At 39.4% G+C, this 22,265-nt stretch overlaps 1 protein-coding gene across 8 annotated transcripts in view; it reads right to left on the bottom strand.

The window, feature by feature from the left end:
- PLEKHA7 (pleckstrin homology domain containing A7) overlaps window positions 1-22,265 on the bottom strand; it is a 240,477-nt gene that overhangs the window by 171,527 nt on the left and 46,685 nt on the right. The window contains exon 2 of one of the 8 annotated variants that reach the window (XM_074230199.1): window positions 12,988-13,148. The exons of 6 other annotated variants lie outside the window; for them this stretch is intronic. The gene's annotated coding sequence lies outside the window, so the exon portion shown is untranslated. Of the gene's footprint in view, window positions 1-12,987; window positions 21,347-22,265 lie in introns of those variants that run through there. One more of the 8 variants, XM_074230198.1, reaches the window with a different exon arrangement.

Raw genomic sequence — 22,265 nt, 5'->3', positions numbered from 1 at the left:
GACACTAAATAGCAACATTCTGAATGATACAAGGACCAAAAAACAAATCATAATAATAATTACTTTGATGTCACCAAACCAGGGATGCCCTTAAATCAGTTCTCAGAGGACAACGCACATCTTAAAAAACTTATATTAACCAAATAGAAAAGGAAAGAATAAATGAACGGAGCTAGCAAATGAAAGGACCGGGCAATAAACAAATCAGCAACCCTAAAATGAGGACAAAAGAAGAGATCTTAAAGATCAGAATAGGGAGAAACTTTAAAATAATTAACCAAACTTAAAGCTGTTTTGTAAAAGACTTCACAAAATCAATAGACCATTAGCCAAACTAATCAAGAAAAAACAGAAATGCAAGAAAATAAAATACAAGAAAATTAAAAAGGCAAAATCACGATAAATAGAGAAAATAAGAAGATACACAATGACATGCAAACAAACCTGAAATTCTAAGGAAGTGAATAAATATTTACAAAAATATAAAAGGTCTAATCAAACAAAACAAAAAATAGAGAACTTAACCCAATCTCAGAAAAAAAGCAATCCAAAGAGTCACAAGTAAAGTGCCAAAGAATACCCAGTTTCCCTGGGGCCAGCCAACAGTAATGCTTTCCAATTGAGAAATAACACTGGACTAGAACAGTCAAAGGACTTTGGTTTAAGTCTTGGCTCTCCTATGAACTCCCAGTGTGATCCTGGGAAAGTCCCTTCTGCAAAGGGGATCACCAAGAGAAACTAGGCAAAGGTGTAAACAGTCCCATTGAGAGATGCCAAGAAAAGAGGAGGAGACACAAAGGCATATGGTCCATGGTTCCCTAGAGGAGACAATTACTCATGGAGAAAGAATTATGAATCCAATGGTCCTCTCATCAGCCATGGCACCCAAATGCAGAGAAGGAAAATCAAGTGAAGAAACTTAAATCCTCTATGTTGAAGGATTTCGTTTCCAAGAAGAAAGTTGAGGTCCCGAAGTCATTTTTTTAATTGACAAAATTCCCAGGGACTAAAAATGCCTGCTCCTAATTGATATTCTTAAAGCATTAACCATACTCCTGCTCCAGAACCTATTGTGGCTCTCTTTTTCCTAGGATAAAATATAAAATATTGGGATTTAAAGTCCTTTGAAATTTCCTGTCTCTCTCTCTCTCTCTCTCTCTCTCTCTCTCTCTCTCTCTCTCTCTCTCACACACACACACACACACACACACACACACACACACGCATGTTACTACCTATACCACAAAAGTAAGGAAAGGGTAAGAGAAGAGACACCCCACTGCTGAACCTGGGAAATTTGGGGAAATGATTTGGACCTTTGTAATTGGAAGACCTCTTCTGGACATTTTCTAGTTTTCTAAAATTTGGCACCTAAATTTGATTGTAGAACTTCAGATTGAGGTCTGACCTAAGCAAGGTATAGCATAATGATGTCCCCTCCTTTGTCCTGTACCCATAGATTCTACCCAGATCCTAACCCATTCCTTAGATATGAAGATCCCTTGGTGAGGCTCAGTATTTTCTTTATCTGAGATAGGAAAACATCAAAACACAATTCATTTACTTGGAATTGGACAAATTATACCTTCTATTCATATTTCCCTTTGTCAGTTTTCAATTCAATGTATTTGGCACAGTGGAAAGAGAATGAATTTGCAGTCAAAGAATCTGGGTTCAAATCTCAGTCCTGCCTTAGGAAAGTCATTTATTTAACCATTCTGGGTTTCAAGTTTCCCTGTCTATAAAATAAGAGTATTGAACTACATATATATATATATATATATATATATATATATATATATATATATATATATATAATCTTTAAGATTCCTTTTAGAAATATAACTATTTGGTCAAAGCTATATTACTACTACTACTACTACTACTACTACTACTACTACTACTACTACTACTACTACTACTACTACTACCACTACTACCACTACTACTACTACCACTTAGTCCAATGATTAGACAGCTAGGTGGCAGATTGGATAGAATACTGGGATAGGAATCAGGGAGACTCATCTTTCTGAGTTCAAATTCAGCTTGAGACAGTTACTAGCTGGGAGACCCTGCCCACATTACTCAGCCTCATTTGCCTCAGTTTTCTCAACTAAAATGAGCTAGAGAAGAAAATGGCAAACCACTCCAAGAAAACCCTAACAAGGTCACTAATAGTCAGACATGATTGAAAAACCTAAATAATAATCCAATGATTAAGAGGCTATTTACTAAGTTCCATGCATCATATCTGACACTGGGAATACAAAGAAAAAAATAAATAAAAACTGTCCCTGCCCTTAAGGAGCTTGCCAATTCACAGCTTAAAAGTCTGCAAATGACTGATGCTGAGTCAACCTTATCCTTGAAAAGTAGACCATTTAAAATGGAAAGGACCTTTAAGGTACAAAAATGTTTACAGCATCATTTTTTATTGCAACAAAGAACTGGAAATGGTGGCAACCATGAACTAGGTAATTTCTAAATGATGGGAAACAAATGTAGTGAAAGACCATTACACCATGATATAAATGATGAATATTGAGAATTCAAAAAAAAACTTGAGAAGATTTAAAGAAAAAATAGATTTAGAGCTGAGATGTAAGAAATGATTGGGATCAACCTCACCTCTTTATTTTTATATAAGTGAGTAAACTGAGACAGGTTACATGACTTGCCCTAGATTGAACAGTTTATGTTAGAAGCATGTGTTGAATCTTAATCTTTTTTCCACCCAGTCATCAGTGACCCATCCACTATGCTGGATACAGATGGAAGCAGGATAACAATTGATGAGATGATCATGATAATAATGTTTAGAGACTCAACACTGAAAAACACCAGAACTCCAGACCTGACGCCCATATTGACTTGCTTTGTCTTATTATACAGGTTTCAATGGAGGTGTTTTTTCTGGGAAGGGAGCAACAGTCAAGGGAAAGAAAAGCAATAAAACACTTTTTAAATGGAAAAAAAAAGAAAGTCTGAACATGCTACCTCTAGCAATTTCAGCTGACTTATGAGGCATAAAGTATATGAGGCCATTGTGATATTATTAATAATAATAATAATGCTAGCTCACCATTTATATAAGCCCTTAACGGTTGCTTTCCTTACAACAACTCTGTGAGGTGAAAAGTACAAGGATCACTCTCCCCAGTTTACAGAAAATAATTGCTATTGTTGAATCATTTCAGTCGTGTCTAACTCCCTGTGACTTCATTTGGGATTTTCTTGGCAGAGATACTGGAATGGTTTGCCATTTCCTTCTCCAGCTCATTTTTTACAGATGAGGAAACTGAGGCAAAGAGGATTAGGACCCTGTGATCCCTCAGTGAGTACCTGAGGCCACATTTGAACTTAATACTCTATCCACTATACCACCTAACCGCCAGATAATAATATTGTAGTAATAAAAGCTAGCATTTATATGATATTTTAAGGTTTGCAAAACACTTTACAAATATTATCTCACTTGCTCTTTATAACAAACCCTGGGAGGGAGGTGTCCAATTTACAAAAGAAAAAAACTGAGGGAGACTATTTTCAAATGACTTGCCCAAGGTCACTCAGTTAATAGATATCTGAGGCACAATAAGTCACGTTACTTGCCCAAAATCACTTTTAGTAAGAAGCAAAGGCAGTATCTGAACTCAGATCCTCAGACCCCAAATATAGTAGTCCTTCTACCAAACTATATTGCCCCCCCCCACTAGGTCTGAATGCTGAATTCTTTGGGCTATGTATCACATTGCTTCAGGTTGTATTATGGGGCATCTGTGCCACTTGGTAATCAATCATTCCCTTTGGCAGTAGAGGGAATATCATCAAAGGAGCCACATGGTGGCCTGAGCCTTTCATCTTCAGCATAGAGTAAAAGACTTCCCACAGGTTTAGAAGCAAGGTTCAAATCAAGATATACAAGGACCTGCCTTCCAGGATAGCCCTCAGCTGGAACCACACAGTCCCAAACCAGGTTTTTCCAGGTGGGCAGGAGACCATGGCACACAACCAGAATTCTCTGGGCGCACAGCCAATCTCAGATGACTCTGGATAAGAAAGCAGGATGGCTTACTGCCTTGAGAATCAGGAAGACCTGGGTTCACACCTCACCTTTGACATTCATCATCTATAGGACCACTGACAAGTCAGGAAATCTCTCTGGGCTCAGTTTTTTCATCTGGGAACTGGGCATGATAATAATAGTTATAGCACCCACTTCATTGGATTGTAGTAAGACTCTGATGAGATAATGAAGGCAAAGTGCTTGGCAAAATTTAAGGCATTTTATGAATCCATTGATGAATTTATTATCATTATTCCTCTTGTTGCTTATTACTATAAAGGACTCAAGGTTCTAGTCTGAACTTTTTGTTTTTGTTTTTGTTTTTTTTTAGTTTTTGCAAGGCAATGGGTTAAGTGGTTTGCCCAAGGCCACACAGCTAGGTAATTATTAAGTGTCTGAGGTCGGATTTGAACTCAGGTCCTTCTGACTCCAGGGTTGGTGCTCTATCCACTACCCCACCCTAGCTGCACCAGATCCAACTTTCAAAAAATGGATTCCACAGATGAATTCATCTACATTCTGTGCAGCAGAAACTGAGAGATATTAATAAACATGAAACTGGAAAAAGAATCCAAAATCCTATCATTTTTGAGCCAGATTACTTTTGCAAACCAAAGAAAACAAAATAAAATGTGGGAGAACAAAGGAAACATGCCTTCATGGCAGGTATGCTTCTTCCTTACCCAGGCACAAAACCCTACGTGGGTGGGGTCTGAAGGGGCACCAGCTAGGTCATAAACCAAGATTGAAAAAATAAGAAGGGGCAGCATCATATATAATGATGGGGATATAGGCACATATCAAAATAGTAACAAGTCAACTTAATGATGGTGAATTAGCTCATTGAAAGAACAGTAATATGGAAACTGCCTTGATTAGGAAGGATTATGCAACAAAAGGCTCATTCAGTTGAAATCTAATCTCTCTTAATTAACACCCCCAAGAAGGAAAACAATTCTCCATGGGTGTATTTCCTGTTCTTGAGCCAGAACACTTTCTCTCCTTCTTGAGTCAAACCTGTAGAAGCTCACACCCATAATATAGAAGATGGAGATATCCCTTCAGCAGACTTGAGTACCCTACACCTGTGTTCAGAGACCCCTACCTTCCATGACCTCCACCCTGGGGACCCCAGCGCATGCTGGGCTGCTTGTTCTTGGTGGAACTGCAAGACTATCCCAGTAAAGTCAAGGTGAAAACAGGGCAGACACTTTGTATCGTTCTCTGGCCCAGGAAGTGCTCATCCAGGCTTCTCTAGATGTCCATTCATAAGAGAACACCAACCATCTTCCTAAGAAGCCTTTAACTTGACCCTCAAACTCAAACCTGACTTCCTGCTATTCCTATGCTTTGCTCTTCAAGCTGTACTCCAGAGCCAAGTAGGTGAAATTTAGTTTATTCCCTCTAGGAATGTTAGGAGAGATCAATACAAATCCCAATTCTAACCCAGTGTTAACATATTGCCTTATTATGTGAGAAATTATCAGAAAACCTGGGCACTGATCTGAGCTGTATATCCCTAGTCAAGTCATTTAACTTTAGTCTCGGTTTCCTCATCTGTAAAAGGGGGATATAATCATATTTCTACCTATTGTGAGGATCAAATGAAATAAATAAAACCCTTAGCAAACCTCCAATTATTCCATGAATGCTTAATCGTGAGCTATAGATTAATATTTTTATATGTCTTCAAAGTGAATGTGGAAATTGCAGGTGATAGCAGGGATGGGAAGACAGAAAGACTATATGGAAGGTAAGAGATTTCTATTTAACAATAGCAGTCAGGAGGCATGGACTTCAAAGAAAGAAAAGATGAGAAGTCAGGAGACCCACAGTCAGAAAGTGATAATGGGAGCCAGAGGAGGCCAGCTCTTCCTCCTGGGGCTTGGAGTATGAGAGAAAGAATTTTTTTTCAGAATCCCAGAACTCATGTCTTTCTTGGAGATTTAGCTCCAGGAATACCTCCCTTCCCAAAGCCTTCCCTGATCTCCCTTCCTCAATCTCTACTTACCTTCCACTCTAATTATTCCTGTGCATGTTGTATCCACCCCAGAGGATATAGTTCCTTGTATCTGCAATTTCTGACACAGCACCTCTTGAATAAAAGTCAAGGGGGTACAGCATAAGATGGCTAAGTGTATGTGGGAAAAGGGGTGAGGGAGCTAATAGGGAGTCTATTGACAACAAAATCAGGTTCTGAAGGACCCCATGGTGAGGGTGGAAAGAGAGATGAAGAAGGAGGAAGGGCAAAACAGGAATGCCAAAGAATGAGAAGATAGGGAGGGGCACTTGGGGAAAGGTTAGGTTTAGGGATAGCCTCTAAGGCAATGGTTCTGGATAACAGGAAGCAATTATGCCATGACTCAGATCACAGCTCCTGCGGTAGAGAACTCACTGGACACCAGTGCTGGAAGGGTGCTTAATCTTCTCATTTCAGGAGAAACTGAGGCTCTAGAAGTATAGATAAAATTCTGAAGTTGTCATTAGCTGGTTAGTGGCATACCCTAGATCTCTGGATCCCAACACCAAAGTATCTCTTTATCATATAACCCCCAAATATACATATACACAGTTTCTTTTAGTAGGTATGAACCAGCATAACAAGGAAAACAGCAATATTTGACAATAATTCCTCTCAGCTCACCTAAGGTTAAAAAAACAAACCACCAAACAAACCCATTTTCCCTGAGCATTGAGATTCCTCACTGGGCTATATGCTTCCCAAAGCATCTGTACTCAGGTATCTAGAAGACTTGGAAGAGACCCCCAAAGATCACAGAAGTCTAACCCAAAGCCAGAAATGACCAAGGATTCTTTTTAATATTCGAAGCAAGTGATCATCCAATCTTTGGTTGGTTCCTTATGTAAAACCTTCCATCAGACCAGAGTGACCTGATCATCTAAGGGGGGGGGCAGATGAGAAGTAAGAGCATATTATCCCTCGAGTCAGAGATAAGGAAAATGAGGCATAAAGATGCATCTACTTGCAGTACCTAAATCAGAATTTTATATGCTAGAACCTACTCTGAGGGTCTTAGGATCCTATGCTTCAAACTCAGCCTGGCCAGGAGCAGGAGATTACAGAATCCTTCCCACAGTCCTCCCCTAACCACAATCACCCCACATTTGTTCTACCTTCCCACCCAGGGCCTTCTTCCTCCCCACCCATGCCTCCACTGCAGGGGTCTGGCCAGGACAAAGGACAACAGCTGCCTCTGGGGCATCTGGGCAGAGGAATAAAAACAGTAGGAAACTATTAGAGAGGAGAAGAGAAGGAGGAGGGAGGAAAGGACAAAACTCTTTGCTAGAGGAGCCTGTGTTTCCTTTTGAAGGGTAGAATCTTCATTGCTTAATCACCCCCCCACCCCCAGTTTCTTCAGATTGTTGTAGCCAGAAGGGATTTTAGAGACAATCTGGACCAGCATGCTCATTTTACATAGGATTAAAGCCAATGTCTAGGGAAAACAAATGAGCAAAAATGGAACTTAAACCCAGATCTTCTGGCTAAAGAAAAACAAACAAACAAACAAGTAAGCATTTATTAAGCACCTACTCTGAGCCAGACCTATGCTAAGCCCTTTAGAGATAGTATTTCATTATGCCATCTAATCTTCACAACTGTGGGAGTTGTGCTCTTACCATAATTTTACAAATGAGGAAACGGGTACAGAGAGGTTAAGTGACTTGCCCACAGTCACAAGATCTCTGCACTAAGAGATTGAAAGACCTCATTCAGTCATTCATTTCCACTTACAGCTTCAGAGAACTGATGATTTTGAAACAGAAGGAAGTAGGCGAATCTTCTGGGAAGAATAGGCAGTCTCAGCAAGAAACAGGAAGGTACAAAGATAATGAATATTTGTATAGAGTTTTAAGGCTTGCAAAGCTTAACCTATAACCCCATGAGGACAACGCTACTACTCCCATTTTAGAAAAGGAGAAACTCCATCTGAGAGAAGCTAAGTGAATTGCTCAGGATTATCCAGTTAAGGTTCGAGGCAGGATTCAAACTCAGGGTTTTTAACTATTAATCTTAGTTCAAAAAAAAAGGAAAAAAGGCATTAGGACAGTTGAGTTTGGAGTCAATAGACCAATGCAAGTTACAGCTATACTCCTGAGCCCTTTGGAATAATTCATGACCTCTCTGGGCCTCAGTTTCCCCATTTGTAAGCTGAGAACTACAATCTAGATCTCTCATCCTATAACTTCCTACTTTGCCTAAAAGCTCCATGAGATCCAGGCAGTCTTATTCAAATCTTCTAACTTCCAGCATCTAACAACACAGTAGGCATTAAATTCATGTTTGGCCAAAGAATGAATGAATGAGACAATTTAAAGGAAGTAGTAAACCAACTTGTGCTGAGATACCACTCTTGATAAGCCTCTCTCTCCTGAGGCTAAGGCAGAATAACTATTTGGCCCTTTTTAGTGTACTCTTCAGAAGGAGGGGGGGTATGAAGTGAGATATCCCACTGTCAGGAGCAGGTACCACCAGAAACAAGAAACAGTCTTCCATCATGGGTACTCTGGGGGAAACAATACTTGACTTGGATTCAAATCTGGCTGGATACTTAGCAGTAAAATCTATTTATCACAGAAGGTGCTTAATAAAGGTTTATCAACATCTCTAGGTCTCAGTTTCCTCAACTGCAAAAGGAAGGAAATGCATTTGAGGTCTAAATTTGTGAATTTGTGAATCTGTTATAGGTTAAGCTTTGCAAGCCTTAAAGCTCTCTACAAATGACAGGGTCAGTTTGATACCAACCAAACTTCCTTGGTCCTGGGTAGTCCCAAAAGCCAAACAAACCCTGACCTCCCAGCATCCTGACCCAAAAGCTACCTCTTCTTCAGAATAAAAGTAAGCTAAGTGAACTAATCAGAGAGAAAGAGAGAGAAGAGCAGCACTATTTTTAACTCCTTTTTAGAGAGAGGATACTAGGATTGATGGTATGGGACCATTGAGTCCAACCCTCTCATTTTAAAAATGAGAAAACTAAGGCCCAGAATGGAAGTAGCCAAAAGTCAGAAACCTAGGTCATTAACCACTGAAATCAGGACATAGGAAAACGTGGATTTATGCTTAAGATAAAATCTGAGCAGGCCGTAAGAAGGAAGAGAAACAAGGCTTCTGTCAAAATAGGGTCACCTCAATCCTCCTTTGCCTGCTGTTCTCCAGAGGAAATTCCCTGGACAGTCTCCAACTCTGTGAGTTCTGCTCCCCATGGGCAGAAGGGACAAAAGTTTTCCTTAGTTGTAGTCTATTGATTGAGAGGGCTGCAGAGTCATTGATCAAGTCCCCCAATTCCATTTGTACACTAAAGTATTGTGATACCAGGATTTATTTTGTTCTGATAAAAGAAGGCAGCATGTCTTAGTAGATTAAGTAGTTAAGACTATATATATCTTCTGTAGACCAAATAAATATCTCCAATATAAGTAAAAATACTATTTTTCAAATCTACATAGCTGTTTCTGTGATTGATAAGGTACAAATTTATTTACAAATATTTTTGGCATCATTTTAAGATTGAATATTTTCTCAATTTCACAAATGGTAATGATATAGCTACTGATATGTGAAAATCTGAGTTGTTGGTTTGTTTGGGGGGGTTTTGGGAGCCTGAATCTCCCAGTCTTAAGTGCAGACTAGAAGAATGGTGGCTTCTCAAGGGCCTGATTCCACACTTTGAAGAGCACATTTTGACCAGTTATTTCCAACCATGGCTAATACCCCTCTCTAAGCAGCCAGATGGCACACCTCTCTCCCACGAGCTCTCCATAATGGTGCCAGACTTAGTCTTGATACCTGATCAGCTTTAGTCCTACTACAACTCAGAACTCCTGAGCTTGGATGATTCCCCCAGCCTCAGCCTGTCCAGTAGCATGTCTGGTTCTGAGAAGTTTTTTTCACATTAAAAAGGCATCTTCCTAAAGCCCTATCTAATTATCTATCTATAAAATACACACATATATATAATATATTAAACATACATATGAAGGAGGAAAGGACTTGGGTCTCAGCTATGAAACCTGAGAGGAGCCCCTTTTGGGGACCAGTTTCTTCCTTGTAAAATAAGGAAAAAATTTACAATGAGTTGCAACCCAAAAAGGAGTAATTTAATGATTCCACATCTCCTTGGAAGAAAACCTCCAGGAAAGTACTATGGGAATCTGCACTTGGCCCTGTGAGATTTGATAGTTTTCTCAATGATTTAGATGAAGGCAGAGATGGCACAGTCATCAAATATGTGGAGGAAACTTGTAGTGATGGCAACAGTAGATAAAAAAGTCAGATTCTAAAGTGATCTTGACATCCTGGAACCAAATCTAATGGGCTGATATTTAATGGGGCTAAATATAAAGTCTCATACTTGTGAAAAAAAAACCATCACAACTCAGACAAGATGGGGAAGGTATAGTTAGACAGCAGCTCACCTGAAAAAGATGACGGATTTTAGGAGACCAGAACCTCAAAGAGTGAAAAGTGTGAAATGGGAGACAAAAAGGCTGCATTAAGACAGGTACTAAGAAGTTGATAATCATACCTGTTATATTCCAACCTACCTAGAGGTAGCTAAGTATTGTAGTGGGTCTCAAGTCAGGAAGACTGCAGCTCTAATCTGGCCTTATAATTGAGTGACTTAGCTACTGTCTACCTCAGTTTCCTCATCTGTAAAATAAGGATAATAGTACCAACCTCCCAGGGTGAGGATCAAATAAGATAATATTTGTGAAGTATTATGCAAACCTGATAGCACTATGTGTTAGCCATTATTATTTTTGTTAATTTTTATACCATTATTATCTGAATCAAAGTCCTCAAAGTTGATGACCTTTGTTCTGTTATATTGTAGAAGGCATCTTAATTTAGATACAATTTGGCTTTTGAAGTTCCTTCTGGCTTTGAGCTCCTGAAACTATCTTATCTTTAAGATCATTCTAATGTTCCATGATTGAGAGACCCAAAGTGGAATCTTGGACTTGTGTCCCCCTAAGATCGCCTCAGGATCATGCATAATAAGGGTCAGGTTGGGAAAAGGTATAGGGGAAGAGACACTGGGATTGCTCCTTAGGGTAAGAGAAGGACAGAATGAGATGAAGGATGGAGGACTGCCCAGATAGTATGGGAAAAACAGACAAAGAGTTCTCAAGGCAAGTCCAATATTAAAGTTAACATTTATATGATGAGCTTTTTTACAATTATCTCATTTAATCCTCACAGCAACCCTTAGAAGTGGCTGCCATTAACCCCATTTTACAGATGAGCTAACAGGCAAACAGAGCTTAAGTGACTTAGCTAGGATCACATAGTTAGTAAAAATCAGAGGCTGAATTTGAACTCAGATCTTCCTTACTGCAGCTCTGGTATTCTAATCACTGATCCTTCTAGACTCTCTAACATAACTTGGATGTTCTTCTTTCTTACCTCTTCCTCTTAGAATCCTTAGTTCCTTTCAATCTCTCTTCAAAACACCATATCCTAGAGAAAACCTTTCCTGGCTTGGCTAAGTTGTTAATATTCTTGCTCTGTTTTGGGGGGGAGACAGGATTGAAGAAGTGAGTAAGCACTGAGAATACCACTGTTTCCTTATCATACCCTTGGGATGTCCCTATTTCAGCCAGCCCCCCACATATGTTACCAAATCATACACTGAACTGCTTACCCAACATTCAGGAAAGGACACAGAAATGATGCCAAGGCATTCATGCGATGCCCTATTTTTTAAATTCATCTTATTGTTCAAGCTAGAGGCTAAGCATTAGCTACACAACCCAGAAGGAGCGGCACTGGCTGGCAGAAACTTTCCTGGCTTGAACTAAGGCGGTCCGGACCAGAAACAAAGCTATACTTTCTATGAAAATGGGACATCCCCAGTAGCCTGTCCTGATCTCTCCTATGTCCTCCAAAAAATAAACAAACCCAGAAACCCTAATCAGTAAATGTAGTAATAGTACTGAGTTGTAGACCTTCTTCTGCAGAATACTTCTTATGAATTCTACCTTCTCTCCAGCCCAGTTCTTCCTGAATTAAGTCCTTGAAAAAAAAAAAGAAAAAAGAAATCAGGTGATCATAGACTTTGAGTTGTCTAGGGCTTTGGAGATATCACGCCCAGACTCTCATTTTATAATTGAGAGAGCTGAGATATAAAGGAATAAAATGACTTGGGACAGGTAGATGGCCCAAGCTCATCTTACTGAGCTTGAATCTGGCCTCAGACACTGGCTGTGTGAGACCCCTGTTTGCCTCAGTTTCCTTGACTATATAAAATGTCCTGGAGAAGAAAATGACAAATCATCCCAGAATCTTTGCCAAGAAAACCCAAAATGAGGTCACAAAGAGTGAAACCACCAACAAGAAGGAAATGACTTGTCCAAAGTCAAATGGTAAGTGTCAGAATGGACTTTGATCACAGGACCTCTGATGCAAACTGAAGGCCCTTGTCACTGGACCACTAGGTAAAGGCTGCCCAAATCTGATGAATAATAAATAGCACTGGATGATAAAACCTACAATTCTTTCCTTATGACAGCCTTAGGAAGCAAGCAGTGGAGGAGGCTCCCTGGGGATTAGAGAAAGTGGTTCCTGATGATGGATGGGATGATTATACACACAGACCCGCTCATATCCCTTAGAGTCAAATAACTAAATTCATGAATCCTTGGGGCCTCAAAGTCTCCCCTAGACATATCCCTATCACCCCCCATCCACTCTGATGTACAAAGCCAGGAAAAAGCTATTCCATCTTCTCAGATGGCAAACCATTTCTGGACCAGACAGTCAGACAAACGGATGAACACACACACACACACACACACACACACACACACACACACACACACACAAACACACATACACAAAATCCCAAATGATATTTCCCTCACAGAACACACTCATGCCCCTTGCAAATGATACTCACTGGTGAGAACGTAACCAGGACTGATCTCCTTCTGCATGTCACCTGCTCTGGGATTGTCTGAGCTGAAGGCTGGGTTTTGGATGAACAAGCTTTGGTGGGAAACTTCAGCTTGCCCTCCCTGGCCAAGGGCAATCCCCTCCAGGTCCATCTGCCTCTGATCGCTGCCAGTATTCCAAAAGGAGGTTAAGTCATCTAGGGTCAGACCCACCCCCAAGGAACCCAAGTTATCCTCCCTGAGGGCGGCTCCTGCCTACCCCCTTCTGAAGCGCTTCTTTGTATTTTTTGTTTGCAAAAAAAGAAAATTGTTTTTGTATTTGAATTTTACAGCCCCACCCAATACCCTGACAACCCACTGAGAAGCATCAATGGGATTCCAGGCCTGAAAGCACCTACATCTCTAAACTTTGGGAAGACCCTCCAGAGACCCTCATGGAATCAGACTCCCTCTATTTAAAGGGGTTTCTCCCAAACATCCTGTTTGTTTCCTTTCTCTCAGAAGCCAAACCCAATCAGAAAACTAAGAAAATGTCTAGTTTTCACAGGTCCTTAGAGGAAGATTTTATATTTTCTGTCAACCTCAGTTCAATTTTTTAAAGCCCCAGTAACCAGGTAGTCAGATGGTCCAATGAATGGGGGTCTGAATTGGGAGTCAGAAAGACCTGAGTTCAAATCTGACCTCAGATACTTATTAACTATGTTATCCTGGGCAAGTCCCTTAACCTCTGTTTGCCTCAATACTCTGGAGAAGGAAATGGCAAACCATTCAAGAAAATCCAGTATGGAACACAGGGTCATGAAGAGTACTATTTGACTGAACAATTGAACAACAAATATGCCAGATACTGTGTTTGGTGATGAGAATATAAAAATATAAATTAAAATTAAAATAGTTCCTGTCTTCAAGGAGGTAATATAGACCAAGAGAAAATGGTCAAGTGACTTAACCTTGGTACTAGTAAAAGTAGCAGAGCCAGGACTCCCCCTTGCCATGCTATCATTTCAGGGCAAAAAAATGAAGAGTAACGCACCAACCCTCACCACTGTGTATTTATACGGCTGCCTCCCTAGACAACTGCCAGACCATCCATGCGGGTCCCCTATCTTAGATAAGTAATACAACTCCCTCTCCCAAAAAAAAAAAGGAGGAAAAAAGAGGGAAATGGAATGACCATTTATTTCGTACCTACTATGTGCCTTTAAACATTTACAAACATCTTATTTGACTCTTACAACTACCCCAGAAGGCAGAATCTATTATCATAAGCCCCATTTTACAGCTGAGGAAAAAGGCAAACAGAAGTTAGGAGACTTGCCCAGGGTCACACAGTTCATAAGTGCCTGAGTCTGGATTTGAATTCAGATCTCCCTGACTCTGGGCTCAGTGATCTAGCCACTGCAAAAAAGAACATACCAAGTTAGAGCTAAGTTTTCCTGCAAACTATATCAGTAGACTTTCCTGATGTCCAAGATTGTGAATACTGATCAATCACCAGAAAAGAGGTTCCAAAAAGAGCTTTTCCCTTCTCTTCCCAATATTAAGAAAGCCAGGTCTCCACTGCAAAAGAAAGTGACTTTGTTCCTTCCATGGGCTCCCATGGAAAAGTTTCCTCAATCTGCATTTTTTCCCCGAACTGTCCAATTGGCTCAAAGGGCTTTCTCCCTGGTCTCCCTCTAATAAACCCCCACAACCTCCTACCTGGCTGTCTCTCACCTGATAACTTCCCCAACAGCCACAAAGCACCATGGAATAAGAACTGGCTTCAAAGTCAGGGCACCTGGATTCAAAGTCTGGCTTGGTGACTCTATGTGACCAAGTTATTTATCCCCTCTGGACCTGTTTCTTCATCAACCAAATGAAGCGATTGGATTGATGACCCCTTAGGTTGTCTAAACCTTAGCTCATGATCCAATCAGCATCAGTACCAAGGCATTCTATGAAAGCAGTCCCTGAATGTCTCTGGGTCTCAGTTTATTCATCTGCAAAATTAGGAGATTTAGATTGGCTGACCTCTTAGATCCCTTCCATCTTTAGAGCTAATGAACCTATGACAGTTATCAAACTGTCCCCATGTTAAAAATTTTATCTTCAATGGCTGCTTGCTTTGTAATCCAGTCAGATGCAGCACATGAAACGACTGATACTAAAATTCTTCCTATTTCAAGCCATTCACTGTACAGTCTTCTGTACTTATACCTGGAAATGGACTTAATGGAAAGAATACAGAATTTTGGACAAGTCCTGGGATAGAATTCTGTCTCTGATGAGTGATCTTATGTGTATTATTAACCACACAATTCACCAAATCTAATTTCCTCATCTATAAAATGAGAATAATTTAAATATATGTGAGAGCCAGGAGGGAGGGGGAAAAGGAAGCAGACCTACTATTTCTCATATGTCTTCCCCTAGCATCTAGAGCAGGGGTGGGCACAAAATAACCTTTTATTAAACACATAAACTTTCTGGAAATTTTAAAATCATGGAGAATTTCACATTTTCAAGGCATAGGATTTGAAGAAAACTCGAAAAATATCCATATTTTTGAATGTCCTTTACCATCTAAAGTAATTTTGCTAAAGTTGGTTATGCAAAAATGAGTAATTGTATATATATATATGCTCATACCTATTTTTATAGAGATACCTTATATATGTACACATATTTTATACACCATATAAAATAAATCATATGTAAGTTTAATGCATAAATAATATAGAATAATAGAAAATGCCTCTATTATATGTCTCCCTTCCCCCAAAAGAATGCCAGTTTCTTAGGGGCAGGGCCTATTTCTGCTTTTTCTTTTAATGTACAACACTTAACACAGTATCAAGTCCTTAGCAAGAACTTCATAAATGCTAGTTGGTTGATTAATATTTCATTTGATCAGTTCATAAAATTGCACGTTTAACTTAAAATTTATTCAGGCAATTGATGCAAATTTACTTAAATTAGGTTTCAAGTCTTGATAGATTGTGTTACAACTGGGGCTATCAGTTTCTGAATTTGAAGCAAGTTCGTTTCAGTTTCTGGCAGTCAATGAGAAGCAGGCCAACCTTGAGAATGAAAGAAATCACCAAGAGAGAAAAGTTCTACACTTTCAGGACTTGGCGTCCTTCCATGTTATCAAACAGATAGAAAAAAATTCATGTCAGAAAAGGAAGGGAGAAATAATGGGGAGGAGGGAGAACCTTCCAGATTTATTCAATCCAATTTTTATTACATGGAACTCCACCTAATCAGTCTCCTTTATTAAGCTGCCATTATCTGCAGTTTCTATCTCTTTGGGAACTTCAGAAAATTGAAGCTTTGGTCACTTTGCAACACACTCCACAACCCATTCCTACTTTGGTAAGGGAGGTTTCCAGAAGAACCAGACAGATTCCTCTGAAAGGAAGAAAGGATGACAGGCGCTGACAGGAAAGAGTCAGAGGGCCCATCCTACAAAGGCCTCACTCCTATTTTCAAGTAGAAGGAAGGGGCTAAGCAGGTTCCCCCAGCCTGCAATTCTAGACTAAAGAGCCTCAGCCTCAGCTGCATTTAAAAGTCATTTTCAACAACATATCTTCAGGGCTCCTTGGTTTGTGGTCTTGTCAGATGTAGTATAATAAAATTCCTCCTGTTTCAAGTCATTCCCTCTACATTCTTTTCTACTTTTCCCTGGAAATGGACTCAATTTTGAACAAGTCCTGGTAATAGAATCCTGTCTCTGCTGTGTGATCTTGGGTGGATTCTTAATCTCACAATTCACCAAACCTCAATTTCCTCATCTGTAAAATGGGGGTAATTTAAAACTTACGTATCCCCAAAGTGCTATTGAGAAGACAGTAGATATTTTGGTTATCATTCTTGAAAATGGTTGGGGGTATCTGGGTCATCTGATAAGAAATACTTAAAGACATATTGTATTATCTGGGCAGATGAAGTGACTGCTCTAGTTAGCTGTACCTAATTTTCCTGACAGAACTTTCAATAAATCTCTTGGAGAGGAGGGAAGTCAGGGAGACAATATTTCCTAAAGATCTTATTCACCATTTAAAAATTCATAATGTAATTTTTCCTCCATTTTTGCTTGTTGTAAAGAGACTTCAGAGTATATGTGTATGAGAGAGAGAGAGAGAGAGAGAGAGAGAGAGAGAAAAGAGAGAGAAATAAGAAAAGATTTATCTATTCATCTGCCTCAATTGTTTACAATTTTTTCTGGGTCTTGACATTTCCACTGTTGAGTAAATAAATATTTGCAAACTGACTCCATCTTAGAGTAATGGTGTCATAAACAACTTTTTATAGCTTCTCTTTTTCTATCCTTTAGACCCCAAATAAGAAAGAGCTAAGCCCCTAGCAAGCTCTCCAGCTTGTCGAGACACCAAATAAATTGAAAGAACACTGAATTTGGAGTTGAAAAGCTTGAACCTGATTAATTCCTGACTTTTCAGCTCACCACCAGTATGACTTTGAGCAAATCCTTTCCATTCTCTGGACCTCAGTTCCTCGTTTGAAAAGTTGGGACTGAGGGGGGTGGTAGAGCCATGACTGATCCAAATAATCTCTAGTCCCTTCCAGTTCTAAATTCTGTGACAATATGAGGAAGCAAACCCCAAGGCGATCACCATACACTAAGATAGAGCAGTGTATGTTTAAAATCTGTATAAGTGACCCTCCTAAGCCTGAAATCCTTTACACCAGCCAGAGACATAAAATCAGATAGAGGCTCCCTTCTTTGACACTGTATGCTCCCAAGAATGAACAAATTGGCATAGCGTGAGGCTACAAGTAAGCTTTCCCCTTCCTTGAAGGAACAAGTTGGGGTGTGTGTGTGTGTGTGTGTGTGTGTGTGTAAAAAGACTTGGAAAGAACCTGCCAGTCTAAGAGAACCCTTTCTCTCACCAGCTACTGCCTCAGGAGAGACCGAAAAGGAGGCCAGAAACAATAGCTTCCAAGTTTTGGGGTTTTGGCTTTCCTCTCTCACCTGGCAAGGTACCCGGGCCATTAAAAAAGCCACAGGTTACAATTATCAGAATTAAAGGCTCCAATGATCAGTCAGTTAAGACACTAGCTGCTAGAAAGTCCCCAAAGTCAGTCAGAATAGGGGAGTGCAGCTGATTGTCTAGAGGTTTGCTAATTTCTCCATATTTTCACAGAATTTAAAAGTTATCTGGGTCATCCATGGATGAACACTCCCCCCAGCCTCTGTTTTACAAGAGAAACTGAGTACCAGACATTGGAAAGGATTTGTTTAAGGTCATATAAGTAAGAGTCAGGAATTAATCACACACACACACGCTACTCTCTCTCTCACACACACATACATACATACACGTACACACACACACACACACACACACACACTCAAAGGGAAGGGAGAAGAGAAGAGACTAATTAACAGAATGTGGTTCTTCCCACACAGTCCATTGCCAAAGCTGCTGAGGATGGTAAAACTTCCTTCTTCCTTCAGGGAACATTTGACTGGAAGTTTCAATGAATTTGGAACTATTACAACCCTTGGAATTTTCTGTGGACTTTCTATCAAAAGGGGATTTTAAAACCTTCTTACAGTGATTAAAGACAGATGGAGTCAGGTGTGGTGCTTCAACCAGACCTTGTGCTCTCTGAGATAAGTTAAACAGTCCTGAGGTAAAGGAAGGAGGTCTTTACTAAGAACTCCTAATTCTTGCAAGTAGTCAGAAGCACAAAATGTGAAAAACAGAAAGGCCATTAGAGACCTTATCCATCCTTCTCATTGTACAGAAAAGAAAACTGAAGAATGGAAAGGAAACACACTAACTGCAATACAACTCAAACTGCCCAGCAATGGCATATTCGACTTCTTTTCACATCACTATCACAGTCATGGTCATGCCTTCATTTTACACATGACTTGCCCAAAGTCAAACTGTAACACTCAGAAGCAGAAGCTGAATCCAGATCTTCTTATTGCCATAATTATTTCCTTCCAGACCACTTTGTTCAGAAATGCTGAATGGTTCCATCGAAAACTGGAGGGTGCCAAAAATAGAAATTGCAATGTCTGAAGAGGAGCAGAGAGAGACATTCTACAGGCAGTTTGGACTTGGGTTTAGAATGCAGGTCTAGATAAACAATCTTGGGAATAATCTGTGTAAAAGTGATAGCTGAAATCACAGGAGGAAGGAGTCTGACAAGGGTGATAGGAAGAAAAGGAGAACCCTTAAGGAGATGGAAAGAAGAAAGAAGCGTTATTTAGGGGAGTTAAATGGAAGAAAATGGGAATTTCAATATCTCTAAAGCCAAGGTTTCCCTGAGGGAGGTATCAATGCCTTTATGGGGACTGAGAAAGGTCATTGGATTGGATGATTAAAAGGTCACTGGTGATCTTTATTTTAAATTTTTTACAAATTATTATTGCTACATTTTCTTTTCATTGCTATTTTTTCTTTAGGTGACCTTTAATAGAGTTTCATCCTCTCTAAGAAAAGATGGATATGTAATATTCAGACAGGCATGGAAAGACTTAAAAGAAATGGCACAGGGTAAAAGAAGAACCAGGAAGGTGATAGATACAAACAAAATATAAACGGCAGAGAAACAACCATATCTGTGGAATAATTACTGAGCCTGGCTCCAAGGAAGAGAGGAGAAAATGTACCTTCTCTACAGAAGTGGGGGACTATGGGGAGGAAGGAAGTATTGTTTATATATGATCAGGCTCCATTTATGTGTTGATTACTTTTAATTCTTTATTAAAACAGATAGCTAGAGAGCAGCTAGATGGCACAGGGGATAGAGCACAGGTCTTGGAGTCAGGAGGACTTCACCCCACTGCCTTGAAAAAAAAAACCAAAAAGTTTTTGTTTTACTTTACTTTGTTTTAAAGAGAATAGTTTCAGTTCAGAGGTTGAGACAAATGTCAAATTATGAAGGGAGGGAGGGAGGGAGGGAGAGAGAGAGAGAGAGAGAGAGAGAGAGAGAGAGAGAGAGAGAGAGAGAGAGAGAGAGAGAGAGAAGTAAGGAAGTAGAGTCATCATGTCTATGCTATTTCAAGAGTTCAGGAGTGAAGTGGAGGAGACAGACGAGATGGCTGAATGCAGTTGAAGGTAGATAGAGATAGGTGTAGAGGCTGGGAACCAGAGACAAAGCACATTCAAGATGTCCCAAAAGTCTTAGTGCACTTTTAAAAACTATTAAAGCTTAGCAACTCAGTAAAGCATGAGAAAAAAAGAAAGCTTAGCAGCTAACCAACCTTAACAATCAAACTACTGAAACCTGACAATTATATAGCTGTATAGGTTTTCCTAAATTCATTTAGAGCTGAAAGGAATCACCTGATCCAAACTCCCTTATATTACAGGTGGGAAAGTCAAAGCCCAAAGAGAAATGGCATGCTTGATCACACAGGATTGGTGTTAGATGTAGAATCTGAACTCAGGTCTCTCTCAAATCCAAGTCTGTGATTGTTCCACTATATTCCAGCAGCCCTGGAAGAATTATCTCATACTGGCTAAAATATACCTATGACAAAATTAAATTCCAAAGAGGAGGCACTGCCCTTAGTATTGGAAAAGTAAATGGGTAGGATCTTTTCAGAGAGTTACCTAGCAGGATCCAGTAAAACAGTTACTAAAATTTGTCATCCCCTTTGACCAAGTGATCTCATTACTGAGGATGTAATTAAAAAGAAAGAGAGAGATTCGCCTATTAGGCAACCTTCGTAGCTGTGTAATAGGAGCCAATCACCAAAAAAACTGAAAGCAGCATATATTTCCAGAGGGAATAGCAGAACAAATTGAGGTATGTAATGGACAATTATTGTGCCATTCAAAGTGACAAAGATCAGGTATATGATGAAATCTTGAAAAGACAAAGTTTAAAAAAAGGGAAGAGAAACTCTTTCACAACATGACTAAAATGGAAGTAACATAGTTATTCATATATAACCTATATCAAATTACTCGCTGTCAAGGGGAAAAGGGAGGAAGAGGAGAGAAGGAGAAAAACATGGAAGTCAATGAAATCTTGAAAAGAAAAAAGGTTTAAAAAAGGGGAGGAGAAACTCTTTCACAACAAGGCTAATATGGAAATAATATAGTTGTTCATATATAACCTATATCAGATTACTCACTGTCAAGCAGAAAAGGGAGGAAGAGGAGAGAAGGAGAAAAATGTGGAACTCAAAAAATGAATGTAGTTGGAAAAATAAATTTATTAAAGAAGGTTGGAAAGGAAGGACTAGAATAACTGAATATACTTTGCAACTATATACAGAATTTTATGCATTCACAAGTATATGAGAATAGATTGCAAAGGAATATAAAGAACTAAAATTTTTATCACAGAGAGCTTGGATTACATGTTCATGTTAAGGTTTTAGAATGGTTTTTTGTTTGTTTTATTGAAAATGTTAGAAGTTAATCATTTAAAAATATTTTATTAATATATATTATAATATATAAAATATAAATATATGTTTTTAAAATAAATTTTTAAAAATTAAAAATAAATAATTCATTAAGCATTGATCTCTAGCCCACTCTTTCAGTCAGAACTGAACTAGGTATTGAATCCCAGTGTTATGTCCCATTGCTTCCTCATCTAAGGCCAGACTTCCCAAGAAGAAAATGATAACAGCAGTGGGGAGCTATCTGGTCAGAGCTGGTTTGATGAAGCAAGAGGGAAGGAAATTATACTACTAAAACAAAAATCACAGGAAAATTGTTAACCTTGGGTCCTCCCTGTTTTCTAAGTCTCTAAAATTTTGCTTAACTGTATCTCTTTATCTGCTTCTCAAAGATTCTGACAAAAACTGGACTCTGAACGTCTGCATTTCTGTTAACAGATCCCAACACGCCCACCAATCTCTGTACCTCTGGCCCCTACCTACCCCCCCCCCAGATAAAAAAGCCTTTGCCCCTGTCAGGAAGAGTCTATAACCAGCCCAGTCCTGGGTCCTATATCTGTCTTGGGCTGTGAGCAATTAAAAATCAGATTTAGGGCCAGAAAGGACTTCAGTGGTTATCTACTCCACCTAACTTACAGATGAAGAAACTGAGTCTTTATAAGGTTATTACATAGCTAAAGTTACACAGAGCAGTTAGCAGGTGATGGAAGGTCCCATCAGGGAACTTTAAGTATTTAATAAACTTTTGCTGATTGATTGAGGATTAAGGTATTCAGGTCCCCTGACCTCAAATTCTGTTCATTCTCATCACTGCTCCCTCTCAAGACTATTTAAATTTGGTTGCATCCTCCAAATTTACCTAGTGATCTAGTCAAACGGCAGTGGAGAGAAATAAGCTTTGGA

The sequence above is a fragment of the Macrotis lagotis genome, chromosome 3, assembly GCF_037893015.1.
Source record: "Macrotis lagotis isolate mMagLag1 chromosome 3, bilby.v1.9.chrom.fasta, whole genome shotgun sequence".
Taxonomy (NCBI): domain Eukaryota; kingdom Metazoa; phylum Chordata; class Mammalia; order Peramelemorphia; family Peramelidae; genus Macrotis; species Macrotis lagotis.
The sequence above is the reverse complement of the archived record's forward strand: the minus strand, read 5'-3'. Positions and strand labels throughout refer to the sequence as shown.